Here is a 22555-nt window from a genome sequence, read left to right as displayed (position 1 = left end):
CGTCAACTCGAAATTATTTTTCCAGTACCTACTGTAGCAAAAGCGCATACACGTGGGCGCGACTGCAAAAATCCTTCTGATAAATCATCCTGCTTTGATTTTATCTTAAAAACCCATAAACACGAAATGAAATCCAATTTTGAATAAATTTTAATTAATTTAATTACGAAACCCTAAACCCTAAAATTTAATAAATTTTAATTACAAAACGTAATTTAATTTTAATTAATTAATTAATTTCTCTCCAAAACCCTAAAAATCTGAAAAACCCTAAAAATCCTAATGTGGGAAACACGACGAAATCGCGTCCCCAAGGGCGCGTGATGTGGCAGCAAATCGCGCTTTCAAGGACGCGCTTTGTTGCCAGGTCAGCATAACGCGCTGATGTGGACGCGATTGTTGACATATCCCCTGACTTCGCGCTTACGTGGACGCGATTTAGGGGAAAATGACCCATTTTCGGTAAATAATAAAATACCGGGTCTATTTCGGTAAATTTTAAAAAAAATTGACTTTTTTTAGTATTGTACCTGCATCAATTAACTTATATAAAATAAATATAAAAATTGATTGAAGGTCAAATCATGTTATTTTTGTTTACGATTCAGTCAGTGATATTAGTTTAATCAAAATTTCAATCAAATAATAAATAAACTATGCTAACTACAATAAAAGAGTAATAGTTAACCCCATATTTAAATGATGAAGATTCAATTTTCTCGCTCTCCTAATTTAAATTGTATAGAAAATAATTAATAAATTATTAAATATGTGATTTTTGTTATAAATATTTTATTATTAAAGATTATAAATTTATATTTGAAAACTTTTTTTAATCAATTCCAGGGGTAATTATTGAAAATAAATACATTAATTAGGTCCCCAGCACAAAAAAGGAGTCCACATCCATTAATTAAAATCACGTAAAAGACCCTCGGGGAATTGCAATAGACAGAAGCGCACCATCATTATCCTATTGGAAACAACAATTTTCCTTTCATCCCACGCTTCCAAAACTGAATCCATTCATTTCCACTGCACCTTTCCATTTCCTGCGCACAAACTTAGTGAAGCCATTCTAGAACTATGACCCAGCAACTTCGTCCTCTTCTTTAACATCTCTCACAAGATTATCTTGAGCCTCCAGATTCACCATCGCCACCAAGTCTCTCCGTCTAAGATTCAGACTTTCACCCCTTACCCATCCTTCTTGAGAGAGAGCATGAGCAGATGCATTAGCTGGTCGGGGAATGAAGGTAAACCATACCTTACTAAACTTTCTCTTTTCATATTTTATGTCTTGAATATAGGCCCTAATTTCCAATCTATCCATAGAACCTGATTTAGCTTTCTTTATCACAGTTAAAGAGTCACCTTCAACTACCACCTCTCCTATACCCATCTCTACCCCCAACTTGAGAGCCTAAAGGCATGCAAGGGCTTCAGCCGCGAAAACAAACGGTACATACTCATTGAAAATGACCCTTGTACATATTATTCCAGATTTGTCGTCTCTAATAACTAACCTCGAGAATGATTTTGCGATGTGAACCTTAAAAGCCACATCAAAATTTATTTTCAAGAAAAGAGCCTCTAGCGGCCTCCACCTATCACATCCCACCTTCAAAACATGTAATCTTTCCTCCAATTCATTTAGCTCCTGTAAATATGATGAGATCTGACTCACCATTTGTTTTGCTGAGAGGAACACTTTATCATGGACCCACTTGTTTTTTGCTGACCAGAGAAACTAGATTGCACACACAACCTGTCTACAGGTATTCTTCGTTGAGTCGTTAAACAGTTCTTGTGGCCAATCCTGAAAGCATAAGTTACCCCTCTCACCTTCCCATCTAATCTCCAATAGGTTCCAAAGCTCAACAGCAAAAGAACAATCGCTGAATCCATGCTCCAGGCTTTCAACACCTCTCATGCATTTTGGACATGTCTCTCCACCAACCAATCTTCTATTGTATAGATTATGCATATTAGGAATTAGATTACTGAATATTCGCCAGACTGTAATTTTAACTTTTTCTGGCAATTTTAAAATCCACATCTTTTTATAAAAATTGTTGTAACAACTCGCCTCCTCATTGGCATCTGATTCGACACTATCTTGTAAAACCCTGTACCCATTTCGAACAGTTTACTCACCCGAGGATTCCATGCGCCAAATCGTATCTTCCTGCACCTATAGGGCTAGAATACATAGAATTCTCCTCGCTACCTCCAAGTCGAAACAACTGGTAATTAGCTCTACGTTCCATTTTCTATCTTGTTGTAATATCAATTCAAAGACTGTCCTGTAAGGCCTATTAGATTTAGGAACCTGAATTTTTTTTGTTTGCAAACCAAAGACCAAATATCATCCCAGATGTTAATACTAGCCCCCGTACCAACCTGCCAACCCAATCCTTTTAGAAGCAAACCCTTTGCAGACCAGATGCTTTTCCAGGTATACGAAGGGTAAGCTCCTCAACTAGCTATTAAGAAATCTGTATTCGAAAAATACTTTGCCTTCAACGGTCTAGCTAATAACAAACTCTAATCATTAATTAAATGTCATCCTTACTTAGCAAGTAAGGCAATATTAGAATGACTAAGATTGCAAAAGCCCATACCTCCATAATCCTTAGAAGTGCACATTTTTGACCATTCACACCAATGAATTCCTCGTTTTCCCCCAAATTTTTGCAACCAAAACCAAGAGATAACCTGCTCTAACTCCTTACATAATGAGGTTAGAAGTAATAAATATGACATCTCAAAAGTGGGGATAGCTTGGAGAACGCTTTTTATAAACACTTCTTTCCCCTTAGGACAATGGTCTCACACGCTAACTATATTTGCGACTTCTCATCTGATCTTTTAACCCTTGCAATGCTCTCTTTTTACTTCGTCCAACCATATTTGGTAAGCCCAAATATCTGTCAAGATTAGTAGAAACTTCTTGAAATCCCCTATTACATTTCTTCTCCAACATTTGAGCTAAAATAGATGGTAACTTTGTCATAAGTCATACATTAGCCCGAAGCCTCCTCATGCTTCTTGAGGATCCCCTTCAAGTTCATAACCTCCTCTACTGTAGCCCCTTGAAGAGTATACAATCATCAACAAATAAAAGATGAGAAACCATTAGGGCCACACTACAAATTCTGGCACCCTTTACCAAACTATCCCGACTAGTCATACACATCAAGGAAGAAAGGCCTTCACTGCAAATCAGGAACAAATATGGGCTTAGCGGATCTCTTTAACGAAGCCCCCTTTCTGGGAAAAACTTATCACCCACCTCTCCATTTATATTTAAGGGATAAGAAATAGTACTTACACAGTTATAAATAAAATCCACCCAACCTTTTGCAAAACTCAACGCCAAAAGCATCTATTTCAAGAACCTCCATATACGCTTTGCTCATATCTAACTTTAGCGCGAATTGACCCTTTTTCCCATATCTTTTCCTCTTGAAATCCTCCAAAATTTAAAATCTCATCCCTTTCATAATGGGCCATGAGACATTGATTCATCTCCTCCGTTATACACATATTCACCCCTTCCAATATAAGGTCAACATTATTCAAATCCTGTGACGTAAATAGTTCTATAAAATAATTCCTCGTAATGTATTTTACCTTCCTTTCATCACTCGTAAACTGCCCATCACCCTTATCCAATCTTTTCACTTTATTCATACGTTTTTAGTTGCACAACGGTGGAAAAAACTCGTATTTTGGTTCCTTTTTAAAGATAGATAACACGCACTCTTTGCTCTCAATACATCTTCTGCTTTTCTAACTCTAATTCAGATCAATTTTACTTTTCAACAAATCCAAAATGTTGTCATCATCTCGATCCCCTACAGTAAGCTCCTCTAATCTCTTCGTCAAATACATCTTCCTTTCTCCCTTCTCACTGCTAATCCTTGTCGCCCACCTCTTCAAACCAAAGCTCACCCTCTCGAGGCGTTCAGGCACCGTCCCACTACTAAATTCCCAAAGTTTGATAACCTCAGCCTTGCAGGACTTTTCAAGCGTCCATGAAGCCTCAAAATAGAATCCAAAAAATCAAGATCGACTCTCATCCTTATTCGTTTGTATCAACAGTGGATAATGATCAGAAAAGGAATGAGAAAATGTCGCACAAAAAAATTTAGAAATTACTCCCACCATAAGGAGTTTGCTATTACTCTATCAAACCTTTCCTTAATATTATTATACGTAAAATTTTCCCTCTCCCAAGTAAACCATGACCCTTCAAAGCCTAGATCCTCCAAATGAAAATCCTAAAGTACCTTTTGAAAATTTTCCATCCTTTTGTCATCTCTTCTAGCCCCCCTTTTCTTCTCAAAAAAATAAAAAGATCTCATTGAAATCTCCATAAATCAACCACGACAAACTTTGATCATGCTCTAGATAGTGAATCATCACGATTTCTCAGATCAGGCGAACTATAAAAGCTAGCCAATCTTCAATGTACATCAAATTCCTTCAAAACTACATCCACATAATTGCTAGAATAACGTTTCAGAGAAAAATCAATATCAGACTTCCATTCCAAACTCAAACCCCCATTGTACCTTTTACTACATCATCAATACCATTTAGAAAGCCACCCATTCTATGCATATTTTCTATTATTTTTGAATCCAATTTTAACTCCATAAAGAAGACAACATGGGGATTATGAAGCTTTAACTCCTATTGCAACCTCCTTATTGCTCGTGAGCTCCCTTCTTCTATTGTATATTTGTTGTAGGAATTCGAGGGCGTGTTTCCCGAGGACATCCCAAGTGGTTTACCACCCATTAGGGGTATCGAACACCAAATTAATTTTATACCTGGAGCTACTATCTCTAATTGCCTAGCCTATCAAAGTAACCCCGAGGAAACCAAGGAGTTACAAAGGCAAGTGATTGAGTTAATGGAAAAGGGGTACGTTCGAGAGAGCCTAAGCCTATGTGCTGTGCCCGTGCTTTTGGTACCTAAAAAGGATACCTCTTGGGGCATGTGTGTCGATCGTCGAGCAATCAACAAGATCAATATCAAGTATTGACATACGATCTCGTGCTTAGATGATATGTTAGACAAGCTAAGTGGAGCTCAACTTTTTTCCAAGATAGACTTAAAGAGTGGCTATCATCAGATTCGAATGAGAGAATGAGATGAATGGAAAACTGCATTTAAAATTAAGAACGGTTTGTATGAGTGGTTGGTTATGCCTTTCGGCCTAACTAACGTACCAAGTACATTTATGCGATTGATGAATCATGTCCTTTGATCCTTCATTGGTAAATTTTGTGTGGTTTATTTTGATGATATATTGATTTATAGTAAGTTTTTGGAAGATCATATTCATCATTTAAGATCTGTGTTAGAAGTATTACGAAAGGGAACTTTGTTTGCTAATATTAAAGAATGTTCATTTTGTACTAACAAACTTGTTTTTCTAGGTTTCATGGTTAGTTCGGAAGGTCTCGAAGTCAACCAAGAAAAGGTAAAAACAATTCGGGAATGGCCACGACCCACTAGCATTAGCCAAGTAAGAAGTTTCATGGTCTTGTGAGTTTCTATCGAAGGTTTGTTCCTAACTTTAGTACTTTAGCTGCTCCATTAACGGGAATTATCAAGAAAAGTTCTAAATTTCAATGGGGTGAGGAACAAGAGAAATCTTTTACAATGATTAAAGACTGTTTGACAAATGCACCTTTATTATCTTTGCCTAATTTTACAAAAACTTTCGAGATTGAGTGTGATGCTTCAGGAATAGGGATTGGAGTCGTTTTCACACAAAATGGGCGTCCCATAACCTATTTTAGTGAGAAATTGAATGGTGCCACCCTTAACTAACCAACGCATGATAAAGAGATGTACGCGTTGATCTGAGCATTGGAAACTTGGAAACACTACCTTTGGCCCAAGGAGTTTGTGTCACTGATCATGAGGCATTGAAACATCTCAAGGGGCAAAACAAACTGAACAAGAGACATGCCATGTGGGTGGAGTTTCTTGAATCATTTCCCTACATGATTAAGTTTAAGAAAGGTAAAGAGAATGTTGTAGTTGATGCTTTGTCAAGAAGGTCACACTTCTTAATAACTTAGATTCTAAATTACTTTTTTTTTTACGTATCTAAAAGAGTTTTATGAAACTGATGTTGATTTTGGTAAAGCTTATAAGGCTTGTGAAAAAGGGGCTTTCAAGAAGTTCTATAAGCAAGACGGATACCTCTTTAGAAAAGGTAAGTTGTGTATCCCTCAAGGATCCATTCGGGAAGTACTTGTGAATAAGGCGCATAATGGAGGTCTTATGGGGCACTTTGGAGTGACCAAGACTTTGGCCATGCTCCACGAACACTTCTTTTGTCCCAAAATGAGACGCGGTGTGGAGAGGGTGTGTGACCGATACATTGCTTGTAAGAGGGTAAAGTCAGTATAAAACCCCATGAATTGTACACTCCTCTACCCATTCCTGAAGAACCTTGGGTTGATATTTTTATGGACTTTGTTTTAGGACTTTCTAGAACTAAGAGTGGAAAGGATTCAATTTTTGTAGTTATTGACCGTTTTTCTAAAATAGCTCACTTTATTGCTTGCCATAAAATTGATGATGCTTTGAATGTAGCAAATTTGTTTTTCAGGGAAGTATGATTACATGGAGTCCCAAGGACCATTGTTTCGGATCAAGATGCCAAATTCCTTAGCCATTTTTGGAGGACTTTGTGGGGCAAGCTTGGCACCAAGTTGCTATTTTCTACAACGTGCCACCCACAAACGGATGGCCAAACCGAAGTGGTTAATCGAGTCTTATCTACCTTATTGAGAGCAATCATTAGGAAACATGGGAAGAATGCTTGCCACATATTAAATTTGCCTACAATCGATCAGTCTATTCGGCCACTAAGCATTTTCCATTTGAAGTTCTCTACGGGTTTAATCCTTTAACTCGTTTAGATTTAATTCCCTTACCTACTAATCAACTGGTGCATGTAGATGACAAATAGAAGGATGAGTTTGTGAAACATTTACATCAAAAAAAAAGGGAAAATATAGAGAAGAGAACTAAGCAGTATGCACACAAAGCCAACAAGGGATGCAAATGAGTAGTCTTTGAACCCAGAGATTGGGTTTGGATTCACATGCGAAAGGAGAGATTCCCCGCTCAAAAAAGGTCTAAGTTGCTACCTCAAGGCGATGGCCCTTTTCAAGTGTTGGAGAGAATTAATGACAATTCATACAAACTAGACTTCCCAGGTGAGTATAATGTTAGCGCAAGCTTTAATATTTCTGATCTTTCTCCTTATGATATAGGGGATGATTTGGGGACAAATCTCTTCGAAGGGGGAGAGGTTGATGCGATCATGGACAATGACTCAACCAAAACAGCTTGTGATCTAATTGAGCTGCCAATAAGGCCAATTACTCGTACATGAACTAAGAAGTTCAAGGAAGCTGTCACAGGTGTCATTGATCGAGTTTGGCCAGAAACTGCTACGAGACTAATTGATCAAGCTTGGGCATGCACTCTATGCGTCTCATGCAATGTGTTTCAAGCAAAGCTTTAATTTCAGCTTGTTTAATTCGGCTGCTGGAATAAGGATTTTAATCTATTTTATTTATTTTAGTTATTTAGTTTGAACATCATTAATATTTGTCTTTAATTAAGTCTTAGTTTGAACATCATTAATATGTGTCTTTTATTATGTCTTAGTTTGAACAACATTAATATATGTTTTAATTCAATCTTAATTCCGACATCATAAATGTTTGTCTAAATTCATACAACTTAAAGTGTGTTTAAACTTTGTTTTATTGTTACATTTAACCGTGTTTTTAATATGTACCAGGTTGTTGACATTGGCTGTTGCTCATACATGTATAATTGAAGATTCAATGGATCGTATTTATGAAGTTTCATGCATTAGGACGTACATGGATATGGAAGGTGCTGAATACATTCTTCCAAGCATCTATTCGTGAAAAGCTATGGCATCAAGTGTGTCCACACTTGACCGATCATTTGGTTGCCAAGCTCACACTCAAGGGACGATTCAATTTTTGCTGTTCACATTAGAAGACTCTTCATGCGACACTAATAGCAATAATGAGTTACATGCACATTCAGTTTTTCAATTCATCATCATTCAAGTTCACTCCTTTTCAACCATTCAACTCCATGCACATTTAGCTAATCTTCAAGGTCCAATGAATTGCAATATGATCAAAAGCCGATTGTATTCTATGCCTATTCGGCTGGTATTTTGTGTAGCCTATAAATTCTAGGCTTGAAATTCTTTGGTAAGACCTTTGATGAATTTTTATAATATAGTGAGTGTTCAACTCTCTTTGTTCTTTCTTGACTCAAATTGACTTATCAAGTAAACCTTGTGGCGTCAATCTATTTCTTTTTGAACTTATCACTTCTTCAAAGTGTGGTGTTCACCCTATATCGATTGGTTTCTATCTTGATAGATAGTGGGTCACGGTCTTCTTATCTTTTCTATAACCATCTTAAGTGTTGATATGAGAATTGGGTCAATATTGTCCTTTAATATTGGTTCATTCTTCAACCTTAAACCGAAACTTATCTTATCCATTTCATCCACCCAAAACACCCTTTTGCAAAACCTACCATTTTTTTATTCAACCTATACCTAGTCCGGTACTTTTGATACTTCTTAATTTCAATCGGGAACCCTTGTGACTCAAATCAAAAAATGAATACGAGCTCGTATCAACTCATAATTTCTGTATCGAGTTCTGAATGTAGCCTTTTGTACATCCAAATCTTTAACTCGCGACTGAAAATATCTAGATTGCAAATCAATTTTTTAAAAAAATTGAATCTCCCTTTAACTAATCAAACAAATCGTCAATACGAGGTCATAGATATTTATTCTTAATGGTAACTCAATTTAGCTACCGATAATCTATGCATAATCTCATTAACCCATATTTTTTCATAAATAGAACTGGTGCACCCCAAGGTGAAACACTCGGTCGAATGAAACCACAATCTAACAATTCATGCAACTGTGCTTTCAAATCCTTCTACTCAGTTGGAGCCATTCTATACAGAGCTATTGAAATTGGAGCTGTTTCCGGCACAAATTCTATTGCAAATTCAACTTCTCTATTTGATTGTAGCCTTGGTAATTCTTCGGGGAAAACATCAGCATACTCTTTGACTATCAATACCTGATCGATTTTTTATTTTGTCACTCTCGAATCGAAGATATATGCTAGATAAGCTTCACACCCTTTTCTAATCAACTTTTCAGCTGACAAAGCCAAAATTACATTTGTTGTACTATCTGTCCCATCAGCCTTTACACAAATGCATTCACCACTCGGATGTTTCAAACCTACCTGCTTCCTTGTACAAATCACTATTTCCTCATGCTCAAACAACAAATCCATTCCCAAAATAAGATTAAAATCATCAAATGATAATAGCTTCAAATTAGCAAGAAAGTCATAACCCCGAACTTTTAATGGACATAACTTACAAATCTGGTTAACTAAAACACATTGACTAAGTGGATTTGTTACCTTAACTGTATAATCAGTTGACACAACCACTATATTCTTTTTGTTTACTAATGCAGTACATATATATGAGTGTGTTGACCCCGGGTCAATCAATGCATATATATATCGATATAAAAAATAGAGAAAGTACAAGCAATAACATCTAGAGCAGAAGCTTCTTCTTGAGCTCTAATTGCATATTCTCTAGCAGGTGCTCTAGCTTCAGATAGTTCAGTTGTATCACTAGTTTTTTCTCGACCAGCTACAACATTTCTTCTGTTTCTAGGCTGTCTATCTCTCTGTAGAGTAGCTTTAGACTTTGCAGTCTGATTTTCTGAGTTATTATGCCATTTTGGACAATCTCTGAGTAAATGATTAGGAGATCCACATAGAGACAACTTCTCAGCTTAGCTCGACATTCACCAAAATAAATTTTACTACATTATTCACAAAATGTCTTCTCTACATTTCTCTCACTACCTATACTAGCGTTCGATGAATTTACAAACCTCAAATTACTCTATCTAGGTCTATCTCTACCGGTAAACGTTGAAGGAGTGGTAGACCGGCTAGCATCATTTTGAAAATTCTTCGACGGAAAGGTTTGAGCTGATTTGGATGGTCCTCTTTTATTGAAATCTCAAGATCTCATACCTAATTTTGTTTTACTTTTGTAGATTTCTTCCATTTTCTTAAGCAAGTTCCGAGAGCTCCACGAATTCACGTGATTTAAATGTACAGCGACATTCAGATTTCATCATTAGACCCGTATTCAAATCTAATGCACATCTCATCTTTAGTTGATACAATATTTCGGGCATACTTGCTTAACTATACAAACTATTGTTCATACTCGACTACTGATTGATTCCCCTATTTCAATTCGAGAAACTCTTTCTTTCTCTTCTCAAGATATAACCGGCTAACGTATTTCTTCTTGAATTCTGTTTGAAAGAAGTCTCAGTTAATACGGTCATTAGAAGTCATTATGGTTAAAGCATCCCACTGTGAGTGTGTTTTGTCTTTTAACAACGAAACTCCACATCTTAAATAGTCTTCAGGTGTACACATCAATTCTGTGAAAACCCTCTTCATATTCCTCTAACTAGTATTCAGCTTTTGAAGGATCATCATCAACCTTACCCCTGAATTCTTCAACTCCACACTTCTGAATTTTATCAACTGAAAGGTAAAAACTACAGTAGGCATAGGGTTTTAAGGACATGAAGGTGCTGGAGGAGGCGCAGTAGGTGGTGGAGGTTGTGGAGTCACAGGGTCTCCTCGCTTAAAATCATTGAACCATTGGTTCATCATGCCATAAGATACACTTTTCATTTCGTCACCAAAAGATTGAGGAGTTGATGCACTTTGGCTGGCTTCTGAGTCGGAAGCTTGAACATTACTTTTTGGTTCATTAAGTACGGCCCGGTTTGATTCGGCCGACATCTTTTACCTATAAGAAAATACAGCGTTAGAACAAATCAAAAGAATAACACTATCGCAGCCATGTATGTGGAATGCATATTCTAGACTCATTACACGCTATGTTAGTCCTAGAATTGACTAAATCATAGTTCTGATACCACTAAATTCACACCCCTATCTTATCTTTGTTGCTAGATTAAGGTTATAGAGTATTACCGAGTAAAATATAACATTTAACTTCACAACATAAACAATTATACAAATTAAATGCTAACATATAAAAATTAAATCTAATCATGGCAAAAAAATACACTTTTGGGCCATAAATCGAGCATACAGGGCCCTAAAAATAGTTTCGAAACAATTTAAGATCAAATTGAAACAAATCAAAAAATTCTAGAAAAACATGAAAATTTGAGATACAAGGGTTGCACGGCCATGTGGCCAGGCCGTGTGACATAGACCAAACCATGTGAACATTCGAAGTCTAGACACACGACCGTGTCCCAAGCCTTGTGTTTATCTATATGTATATTTGAAATAGGGCCACACGATTGTGTCATAAGTTGTGTGCCAAACTGTGTGTGCATTCGGTGTTGGGTCACGCAACATGTCATAAACCTAAACCTAAAATTATAATGACACACAACCGTGTGGAGTGACTGTGTGTGGCACACGACCATGTGACAGCTTGTGTCCCAAGCCGTGTGCTCCATTTTTAACCCCTTAATTAAGCCAATTCAAGCACTATTTCTTGCACAATAAGACATACCATAACTAGCCTATTTCACATGGTTAAAATCACATTCAAAACACCAAATACATGCCAAATATTCATCGGTCCTATGTCTAATCAATATTCCATCAAAAGACACCTCAATTCACACACCAATTCAATTCAAGAACAAAGTTACGATTAAGACATAAGCTTTATCATTAGTTAACCATTCATGCCTAAAACTGTTAGGCAAAAATTTACCAAACATATGGTCATTCACAAAAAAACTACCATTTCGAAAACATCATCATTTAACATATATATAAGCCACTAAAGAGCAACTTGACCAAAATCAACACAAGTACACACTCAAATTCAACCACATTAACTAGTTATAACAAGTTAACTTATCACATTACATATCAACAACTTAACACCTATATATATGTCACATCAATGATAAACAAGAACTACCAACAAGGCTAGATAGTTTGAGCTCCAAATCAATCCGTCCGGTCAATCTGCAAAATGCCAACTACAAAAGAAACACAAATGAAACAAATAAACTTAACAAGCCTAATAAGTCCATAGTCTAAACTTCATTTAACTTACCTTAACCAAGACAAATAAACGAGTAGATAATTTATAACTCATGATAATCAAATGCAAGTTCACACCATATTAGTATTTATTAATATAAATATATAAATAACATAATAACTTCTCAAAAGACTTAACCAATACCATCAAAAAAATTCCCTCAATGTAACCATCTATATATATAAACAAGAAATTCATAGTAACATTTTTCACTTAACAACACCATAGATATGCAATAGAATTAAGCAAGTAGATACGTTGTAAATCAATTAACACATAGCCTAATGAATTATAGTAATTTGACTTAGATACTCAGGTAACTACAGAATACCAAAGGTATTATAGATATGTAATAAAGGCACCGAAGTACAGATAGAGGCACAAATGTGCAATCAGAGGCACCGAAGTGCAATCTCGTAGAAGTGCGAATACTAACCTTATTGAAATGTCAATCGTATCCTAATTGAATACTACGTTCAAACGGGCATTTAACAGAATCCTTAACATTATAAATTAGAGGTACTTCTACAATATCCATACACATGCTATAAATCAATTACATTCATTTCAATGTCAACTAACCATATTATTCACCAACTATAGAATAATCAATTCTCATATGTACTTAATTGTAAACATTTTATAATTTCAATTTAATATCATAATTCAATCCAGATACAGTTTAACCAAACCATAATATCACAAATTATATAAACATATAAAAATTATATTTACAATGAACTTATCTACAGTTCGCTTTCGGTTAATTCACGGGGACTACTCCGTAATTTTCCCCTTTCCATGGTTATTGTCTTTTTGACTCGATTCTTGATCTATATAGTAATTAAATTAAATTTATTAAATTAAAATACATCACAAACTCAATTCAATGCATGACACTCTTAAGTTTTCATTATTTACGCATTCTCCCTAAACTTTTACATTTCTCACTAATTAGTCCCAAAACCCGAAATTCTAAATTTATAAAAATTTCACAATTTCCCCCACTAGCTGAATTTCTTCCTATAATAAAACAGTTCATAATTATTCACAATTCACAAAAATTCCATGTAAATTTTAATACGTTAACAAGTTAATCCTTTAACTAAAACTAACAAAATTACTTTACAAAGTAATATTAATCAACAACTAAGACTACAAATTCACCATTTAACATCAAGAATAACTAAGATTCAAAAATGGTGAAATCCAATATCTTTAACGGTTTCAAAAATGAAGGTACGGGGTTAGCTGGACTTAGTTACAATGATCTCAAAAACATAAAATTACTAAAATGGGTGAAAAATTCACTTACATGCAAAGAATTCTTGATGGTCAAATATAAAGATAAAAATATGGTGTTTATTCTTTCAATATTCAGTGAAGAAAAAAATTAGGAAAATGATATTTATTTTATTGAATTTACTTTAAGTTCATTATTAAATTACTATTTTGTCCTTTAATAAAACATTCAATTAAACTTAAACACTAGCCCCTTACCATCCATTAACCTTTAACATGGTATAATTACATTATAAAACCTCCCATATTTACTAAATAATTCATTTAATCATATAATTTAATAATAAGTAAGTTTTACATATATTACAATTTAGTCCTTTTAATTAACTAACTAATCAAACGTTAAAATTTCAAAACCAAACCTTCACATACCAAAGTAGTAACTCTATAAATGTTTAGTAGTAATATTCAATGGCTCAATTTTTAGAAATGAGGTCTTGTTATCTCATTTTCCAAAACCACTTGACTTTTGGGACAATCACTTATATCTAACTTATTTATTCAATTAGATAAAAATTATCACATCAAAATTTCTAAAAAATTATAATTGACTTACATTAATTAAATAATAATTATTACAAACTTACTCATCAGATTTGTGATCCCAAAACCTCCGTCTCCGACACCATTGAAAATGGGTTGTTTCACAAAAGTTGGTGCGTTGGGTGTACGACTTCTGCAGTACATAGTGTCATTCATAGTAGTGGAATTCATAGCCCGAGATATGGGTAAATGATATCCTCTCATTGGCATTACATGGTTGATGAAAAGTAAAGTGGCCAAGGGTCGTTTGTCTTTGTGATTAACAACTTGATTACTATTTAATAGTAATTGACTTTTCATGAAGGAAGATGTAATGGTTACCATGAGATGAAATAGAACCATATTGGGAGAACATATGTTATCCGAAAGAGATCAAGGATATACTATGAGGGTAACATACTTATGACAAGGTCATTGGACGAGCACTAAGTAGTTGCTTCCGTAATGGTATGTCGTTAGGGAAAGCTCAGTCACAATACTATAGTGGAATGACTTCGTGACTAAATGAATTTATAATTAATAGGAAAAAATCTGAAACTTAATTATAAATCATTTGAGCCCTAATTACATATGCTCAATCAATCCCTCCGCTAACTCGTTGAAACTAGAAATGAATTGCGTGTTTGAATTAAAATGAATAGAATGAATAAAAATATATAGATGGAAAACATTCAAAAATGGTTATGGTTTTTTCTAAAATGGAGAAATTGAATCATTTGAAAATGAACGTGGTTTTCTCAAAATGGAAATGGGAATGAAAATGAGAAATGATTCATTCGCAAATGTAGATGAATTAGTTAAAAATGATCGGAGAATAAGTTTATGTTTTTTAGCTATTTTAAAGCCCAAAAAAGAAAATAAACTATTCGATCATAGTGAACAGGTTGAATTGTGAAATATTAAATATATTTTTTCAAAATTTTAGTAGGGGTAAAATCATCTTAATTTTATTAGGGGTAAAATTGGGATGAGAAAATTATGTAATTGAAAAATTATTTTTTATTTTGAAAAATAGAAAAAAAATGTATTGGGTTGAATTAAAAATCTAAAAAGCACATATAATTGGGCCCAATACAACGGCTCAAGTCCCTATCATAACACATATGAGGGGATAATAGTGGAGCCTAGTAAAGGCCTAGGGGGCCATAGCCCTTCCAAGGTTTAAAATTTTTGCAATTTAGCCCTTTGTAGATATATTATGGCCCTCCCAAAAATATAAGTAGCCCCCCAAGGTTTAAGATTTTTGAAATTTCTCAAAAATATTACTTCTTTTGGATCAATTCTTTTTTATGTTTAAATCAATTGCCATGTTGGAATACTACTTCTTTTGAATCGATTGTTTATATGTTTAAATCGACTATCATTTTGCAATACTTCTTTGAAATCAATTGTTTATATGTTTAAATTAATTGTTATAGTGGAATACTGCTTCTTCTTAATTTGAATAGATTGTTTATATGTTTAAATCGATTGTTACGTAGCATGTCTAATTTTAGCTTGCCCCTCCAAGAGTAACATCTTGGCTCCGCCACTGTGAAGGGAAGCACACCCTATTAGCCCCTCTCCCTCTCCTAGTTGGACTAGAAAGTTATTTTTTTCTATTTGAAACAAACTTCTACAATTCAACAAGGGTTCTACTTTCTCTCTCTATAAATAGATGGCACCAATAGAGCTATTCAAAACAAGTTTGGAACATTGTTACTTTGCTAAAAATAGAGAGAATTTATTCTCAACTATTAAATATATTTATCCAGAATAACAATTCTACTGGTTTCTATTAAAGAAGAAAGAAATTTCATTTTCACCCAAAAAGAAAAGAAAACTTTTTCTAGTTCTGTGTTTTAATTCAATTGGTTCGAGCCCACACTCGAAGTAGTTCGTGGTACGAGAATAGCGGAGAAGATCGTTTGGTTGAAAGTTAGAAAACATCAAGGATCTGCTTATCCAAAAAAACAGGTACAATTTCAGTCTAAGGTTTATTATTATAAATATCACAAATCGGGCCGATTTTAAAATTTTAATTTTTCGCTATACAGGAAAACCATTTTTCAATCTGGTTTTTTCCAATAGAGTCTGGAAAGGTATGTCATTTGAAGAAATCCCTTTATGGATTGAAGCAAAGTCCTCATACCTAGTTCAGAAAGTTTGGTGAGATAGTTCAATAGTTTAGATTACAGAAAAGCAGTTGCAGTTATTCAGTGTTTCACAAATGATTTGAGGTCCGTGTTATTATTCTTTTAGTATATGTTGATGATATCCTTTTTACAAGAAATGATGATGTAGGTATCTCTTCTCTCATGTCTTTCTTACATACTGGATTTTATACAAAAGAGTTGGGTCAGTTGAAGTACTTTTTGGGGGTAGAAGTAACAAGAAGCAAAAAAGGAATTGTTGGTCTAAAAAAAGTATGTTCTTGATCTACTTGCAGGAAATGGAAAATTGGCAGCTAAACCTTGTAGTATTATAACGGTTCCTAATGTGCATATTAGAAAAGAGAATGGTGATCCTTTTGATGATCCTAAGAGATATAAAAGGGTAGTTGGGAAATTAAACTACCTCATTGTAACTTGTTTGGATATTGGGTTCACTGTGAGTAAATTTAACTAGTTTATGTCTACACCCACAGTCAAACATTGGTCAGTGCTAGAGCAAACTTATGTTACTTAAAAGGATCTCTTGGGCATGGAATACTATACAACAATCATGGGCTTACTCATATTGAGTGTTTTGTGGATGCTAACTGGACCGAACCTAAGATGGATAGTAGATCTACTATTGAGTATTATGCTTTTGTTGGTGGAAACTCAATATCATGGATGAGTAAGAAGTAAAATGTTGTATCTCGATCTAGTGTAGAATTGAAATATAGAGCTACAACACAGTCCATGTGTGAAATCATGTAGATACAACATATGTTAATTGAAATTGGGTTGGAGAATTTTTCACCAAAGCTTTTGAGCGATAATCAAAAAGCTCTTCATATCGCCTCAAATCCGGTTTATCATGAAAGAACCAAACACATCGAGGTTGATTATCACATTATTCGGGAGAAAATTTTGGACAAGTCAATTTCCACAGGTTATGTGAATGTAGGAGAACAACTTGTTAATTTGTTTACTAAGGCACTTAAAAGGAATCGGGATGACTATCTATGTAGCAAGGTGGACATGATCAATATCTATGCTCTAGCTTGAGAGGGAGTGTTACAAATTCTTATTGTTGATTTTAAGGTTTTAATTTATTTTTATTTTTTCTTTCCTTACTTAGGCTATATAGACTTGCATATATAAATACATTAACTCTAGAGAGATGTGATACAAGAAATTTTCTCTCCATTCTATTCTCATATATTTTCTTTTCTCATAAATGCTATAACAATAATGTCAAGGCTAAGATCCAAGGGAAGGAAGGAATTCCCTCCAGACCAACAAAAGCTTATTTTTGCTGAGAAAAAACTTGGAGATGGTCGTACCCTTGCATACTATAACATCCAAAAGGAGTCTACCCTACACTTGGTGCTTCATCTTATAGGTAGCATGCAAATCTGTGTCAAAACTCTCACAGGCAGGGATTTAAATTGCAGTCGCGGCCGCGTTTTTGGTCGCATTGCGTTTATCGCGGTTGCGAACATAACGGATGCTATTGCGATCATTGTGGGTATCGCGGTAGTGAATTTTAAAAAAAATTCACACAACTTATTGTAAAATATAATAGCGGTTCCGGCAGTAGCGGTTTCAGACGGTGCCGCTATCGCTATATAACGGCCGCTATTTTGGTAATAGACCGCTATTTAAATCCCTGCTCACAGGAAAGACCATTACCCTCGAGGTTGAGACTTTCAGACACCATTGACAATGTGAAAGACAAGATCCAAGAGAAGGGATCCCACTAGATCAGCAAAGGATTATTTTTGCTGGAAAGCAACTCGAAGATGGTCGCACCCTAACTAACAACAACATTCAGTAGGAATCTACCCTCTAACTAGTGCTTCGTCTTCGAGGTGGCATCCAAATATTTGTCCAGACCTTTACTGGAAAAACAATTACATTGGAAGTTGAGAGTTCAAATACTATTGATATTGTGAAAGACAAAATTCAGGAAAAAGAGGGTATCTCCCCTTGCCCAAACCAGCAAAGATTAATTTTTGCAGGAGAACAACTTGAGGATGGAAGGACTCTTACTGATTATAATATTCAAAAAGAGTCAACTCTTCATTTGGTTCTTCGACTTCTTAGTGTAGGAATTTGTGAAGACTCTGACAGGAAAGACAATCACATTGGAGTTTGAAAGTTCAGACACCACTGACAACGTGAAGGTGAAGATCCAAGACAAGAAAGCTATTCACTCGGACCAGCAAAGGCTAATCTTTGCTGGTAAGCAGCTTGAAGATGGGAGGACATTGACCGGCTATAACATCCAAAAGGAGTCGACCTTCACCTGGTGTTGCGCCACCGTGGTGGGATGCAGATCTTTGTAAAGACCTTAACAGGAAAGACAATCACTCTGGAAGTTGAAAGTTTAGATACCATTGATAACGTGAAGGAAAAGATCCAGGATAAGGAAGGGATGCCCCAAGACCAATAAAGGTTAATTTTTACTAGGAAGCAACTGGAGGATGGTAGAACTCTTGCAGATTATCACATTTAGAAGGAGTTTACTCTTCATCTTGTCACTACACCAAAACAGGTTTTAGCGGCGTTTTTTATGCTAAAAGTATTTGCGGCATTTTTGAAAGCGCTGCAAAAAATTTCATTGTTGTTAACGCCGCAAACGTTTGCGGCATTTTTGGAAATAAACGCCGCTATAGATCATGACCTTTAGCGGTGCTTTTCCCACAAATGCCACTATATATCAGGACCTTTAGCGGTGCTTTTACACAAACGCCGCTAAAGATCAAGACTTTTAGCGGCGCTTTACCACAAACGCCGCTATAGCTCAAGACCTTTAGCGACGCTTTTTCCACAAACGTCGCTATAGATCAAGACCTTTAGCGGTGCTTTTTTCACAAACGCCGCTATAGCTCAAGACCTTTAGTGGCGCTTTTCCCACAAGCGCCGCTATAGAACAAACCTTTAGCGACGCTTCTCGCAAAAACGCCACTAAAAACATAACATTTAAAAAAATTATCTTAATCAAATAATATTTATTTTTATGATAAATATTATATTATGTTTTATTTTTCAAATTTGAACTTTAGATATACTTTTAAGGATAAATAAAAATAAATTAAATTTTCTATGAAAATTTAACTTTAAAACTAAATATAAAAATTAATGAATTTAGTTTTAGAATTTAAAATAATAAATTAATAACACAATTAAAATCCAAAAGTTAGAACTCAAGTTGTCGTAAATATTAAAGTAAAATAAAATTTAGAATCAAAACTAAAATAAATAATACATATGAGAAATGCATGACTAGTTGAAGTTGTCGTAAATATTAAAGTAAAAATAAAAATTTAGAATCAAAACTAAAATAAATAATACATATGAGAAACAGACTGACTAGTTGAACCTGCCTATGACTATACACATTGCAAGGTAATAAAAAATACAATGCATTTTCTTAATCAAGTAAATCTTGGTAATAAAAGATATAATACATTTACTTAATCAAAGAAATCTTGTAATGAAGTCAAAGCAATGAGCCTTAGAGAAAAGCTTTTGAGCATGGCTTCGAATTTGAACTACAGATTTAGTGCCTACATGCTCTGCATGAAAATAAGAGTAAACTGTTCAAACCATAGTGACCATGGCAAAGATAAGTAAATCAGTTCAACTCATTATGCACTTACCTTCTATTTGGCGCCAGCCATGACCATACAACCTTAAAGCTTCAAGAAACCTTTGATGCTTCAAGAAATGAAGATGAAGAAATGGATGCTAATGCTGACAATCTGGTATTCCTCAACTTAGTTGAGCCATATGGTATGATAGGTCATGTTCTTCCACTATTTTGTCCAAGTCTTAGCCAGTTTGATCCAAAAACCACCCTTCATCGACTCAAGCACATGTCAAAAGCCTTAAACCTAATTTGTTTCTCCCTAAAATGCTCAGTGGAAGAAGCAAAGCATATATTATATATTCTTGCTACTCCAATTTCCATCAAGAAACTTTTCACAACAAATAGAAAATATTAATATATGAATCATCAATTAAAATGCCTAAATATTCTGAGGAAAAATTACTCATTAACTTGCAATAGTTTTCAGCACATTGTGGATTAAACTACCTCTCACTCATAAAAACCTTGCAAATTCTGAAGCACCTGGGAATAATGGCAGCCCAAGAAAGAGTTTAGCAACTATGCAGCCAAAGGACCACATGTCAATAGCTATTGTATATCTAATCTAGTGGTCAAGGTTCAAACTAGAACTAACGATCAAGACCAAAGAAAAAAATTAGAATTAGGGAATATAATCATCAAAGACAATAATGAATCACAAGAACTGAATATTTTAAATAGGCATTTTCTAATTATTACTGCCAAAGGCTTGAAACATAAGTAATTTAGGCAGTAGCAGCATGCTAAAAAGAATAGCAATATGAATCTTCTACGTCATTGCTCCAAAGAGATCTTCATATGGAAATAAAAAGTTGAACCTTTCAAGGTTTAATCCACGTAAGATGTGACTAATATAGAGTCTCGGACTAGAACTTCGTGGAAAACTATTGCAAGTTAATGACTAATATAGGAGAAAAATGTGGAAACAACATGTTAACCATTGGCCAATGCAACATGAAAATAAATTATTCATGGAATAAGAATATGAAAATCGATCGCAACTGGAAAATTTTCCTGCTTTACATAGACTCTTAATAGAAAAAGAAAAAGTTCAACAAAATTTCACAATTAAGCATTATAAAATTTTCATAGGTGGAATGAATCATTAGTAAATATTCGCTCAACTAATGAAGCACCATGAAAAAGACTAAACTCAGTACATATAGTATTGAGTAGTGGAAGGAAGTCACTAAGAATGGGAAACCAATTCTCTTGTCACACTGTAATGTGACCATAGGATGGAATAAAGATCAGGATTCAGGGAAATCTTAGAAAATCCTCTACTAATAAATTTTACAAGAGTCCACTGCTAGTATGAAAAATGATACATGTTCGTATTGGCCCGTGCTGTAAAATGTGTACTAAGTTCTCTATCAATGAGTGACATAAGATTCATAGTGTGAATCTCAAACCTAATTTTTGTGCATCAGTTACTTGAAAGCTAAAGGACGAGTAGAAATAGTTGGTACTTAAAGCCTCAAGGTGAGCTCAATAAAGTCAAGAATAAGAGCTACCAATTTTCTCAACACTCATGAGTGTTGGATACAGGTTTGAACTTACCAAGCTTGTTGCTTTGAGAATAAACGACTTCTGTTACTTGAGGGCTCACCATGACTGGTCCAATTGACATATATCCAAACATTGTCCCAAGCCTCCCAAATGCAGAAATAACCTACAATGCAATGCACAAAACCTCACTTTTGAACAAACCATCCAAACATCTCTCATATGTTACTCGGACTTGAGCACGAGTGTCGAAGGAAACAGTTATAGGAAATATTTCAAGCAAAATAAAGAGCCGGAGATCGAGATTTAGCAAAATACCTCTTCTGCAATGAAAATTATGTCGTATTTTTTTACAACAGCTTGTACCTGTATGGTATTTGACAATGCTACATTAGTAAAGCCATGTTCATTATTATCAAGATAAGCCTGTAATGAGGGAAATCAGTGTGCAACACAAATGGAGGTGGCAGGTTGAAGTTTTGATACAGAGGTGGAAGTCTGTAATGGAAAATCTATATATATATATATATGTTAAACAATACCAATAAAAATAAGTAACATTTTTACCCTGAAAGACTAGCTGATATCCAAGTTGAACCATGGTATCTGAAGAAAGTTAAAGAAAGAGAAATTATGTTATGCAAGTGAACTAAATAATGACACATGGTTTGAAGGTTAGGATTTTTGAATTTTACGCTTTGGCTCTAGCAATAAATTTCTTCTTCTCTGGTCTTCCAAGTGCATTATTATAATACCAAACAAGCTTCACTTATACATATAAATTCAAGCATCAAATTAGACTCGTTACTGATATGAATGCTTGTAAAGAAAAAAAGAACTTCAAACTAACAATATATGTTATATAAGTGAAAAACCTGAGTATCATTTGCTTCAGATCCACTATTTGCCATGCCTATTTCCAGTTTTCCCGCCCCTGGTGAGGAAAATGGAAATTTAGATGTCAACCCTAAAAAATGTTTGAATTTCCATTAGTCATCCATAGTTTATGTATCTTTTAGATTTTTTTCATTTGGAAATTGAAATGAACTAATTAAAGTGACATAATAAATATACATCTAACAATGTTAGACACAATAAGTAAAGTTTAAATAAAGAAGTTATGACAATAAATTATGATATGATATGA

General features: G+C 34.7%; 2 long non-coding RNA genes and 1 pseudogene across 3 annotated transcripts; 2 read left to right on the top strand and 1 right to left on the bottom strand.

Annotated features, from left to right (window-relative positions):
- The first annotated feature begins 937 nt into the window (after window positions 1-937).
- Window positions 938-8351, top strand: LOC128036015 (uncharacterized). 2 transcript variants are annotated; one of them, XR_008192806.1, is made up of 4 exons: window positions 938-1256; window positions 1363-1461; window positions 5454-6045; window positions 6173-8351. It is a non-coding gene; the product is annotated as an uncharacterized LOC128036015 (long non-coding RNA). The 2 variants fall into 2 exon arrangements; XR_008192805.1 differs by having other exon boundaries at window positions 5454-8351.
- Window positions 8352-17654: 9303 nt separating this feature from the next.
- Window positions 17655-18982, top strand: LOC128033954 (polyubiquitin-like; annotated as a pseudogene).
- Window positions 18983-19623: 641 nt separating this feature from the next.
- LOC105788360 (uncharacterized) lies at window positions 19624-20040 on the bottom strand. Its single transcript, XR_001131978.2, has 2 exons — window positions 19913-20040; window positions 19624-19828 (listed from the first exon to the last, which is right to left on the bottom strand). It is a non-coding gene; the product is annotated as an uncharacterized LOC105788360 (long non-coding RNA).
- Window positions 20041-22555: the final 2515 nt, after the last annotated feature.

The sequence above is a fragment of the Gossypium raimondii genome, chromosome 2 (genome assembly GCF_025698545.1).
Source record: "Gossypium raimondii isolate GPD5lz chromosome 2, ASM2569854v1, whole genome shotgun sequence".
Classification (NCBI taxonomy): domain Eukaryota; kingdom Viridiplantae; phylum Streptophyta; class Magnoliopsida; order Malvales; family Malvaceae; genus Gossypium; species Gossypium raimondii.
The sequence above is the reverse complement of the archived record's forward strand: the minus strand, read 5'-3'. Positions and strand labels throughout refer to the sequence as shown.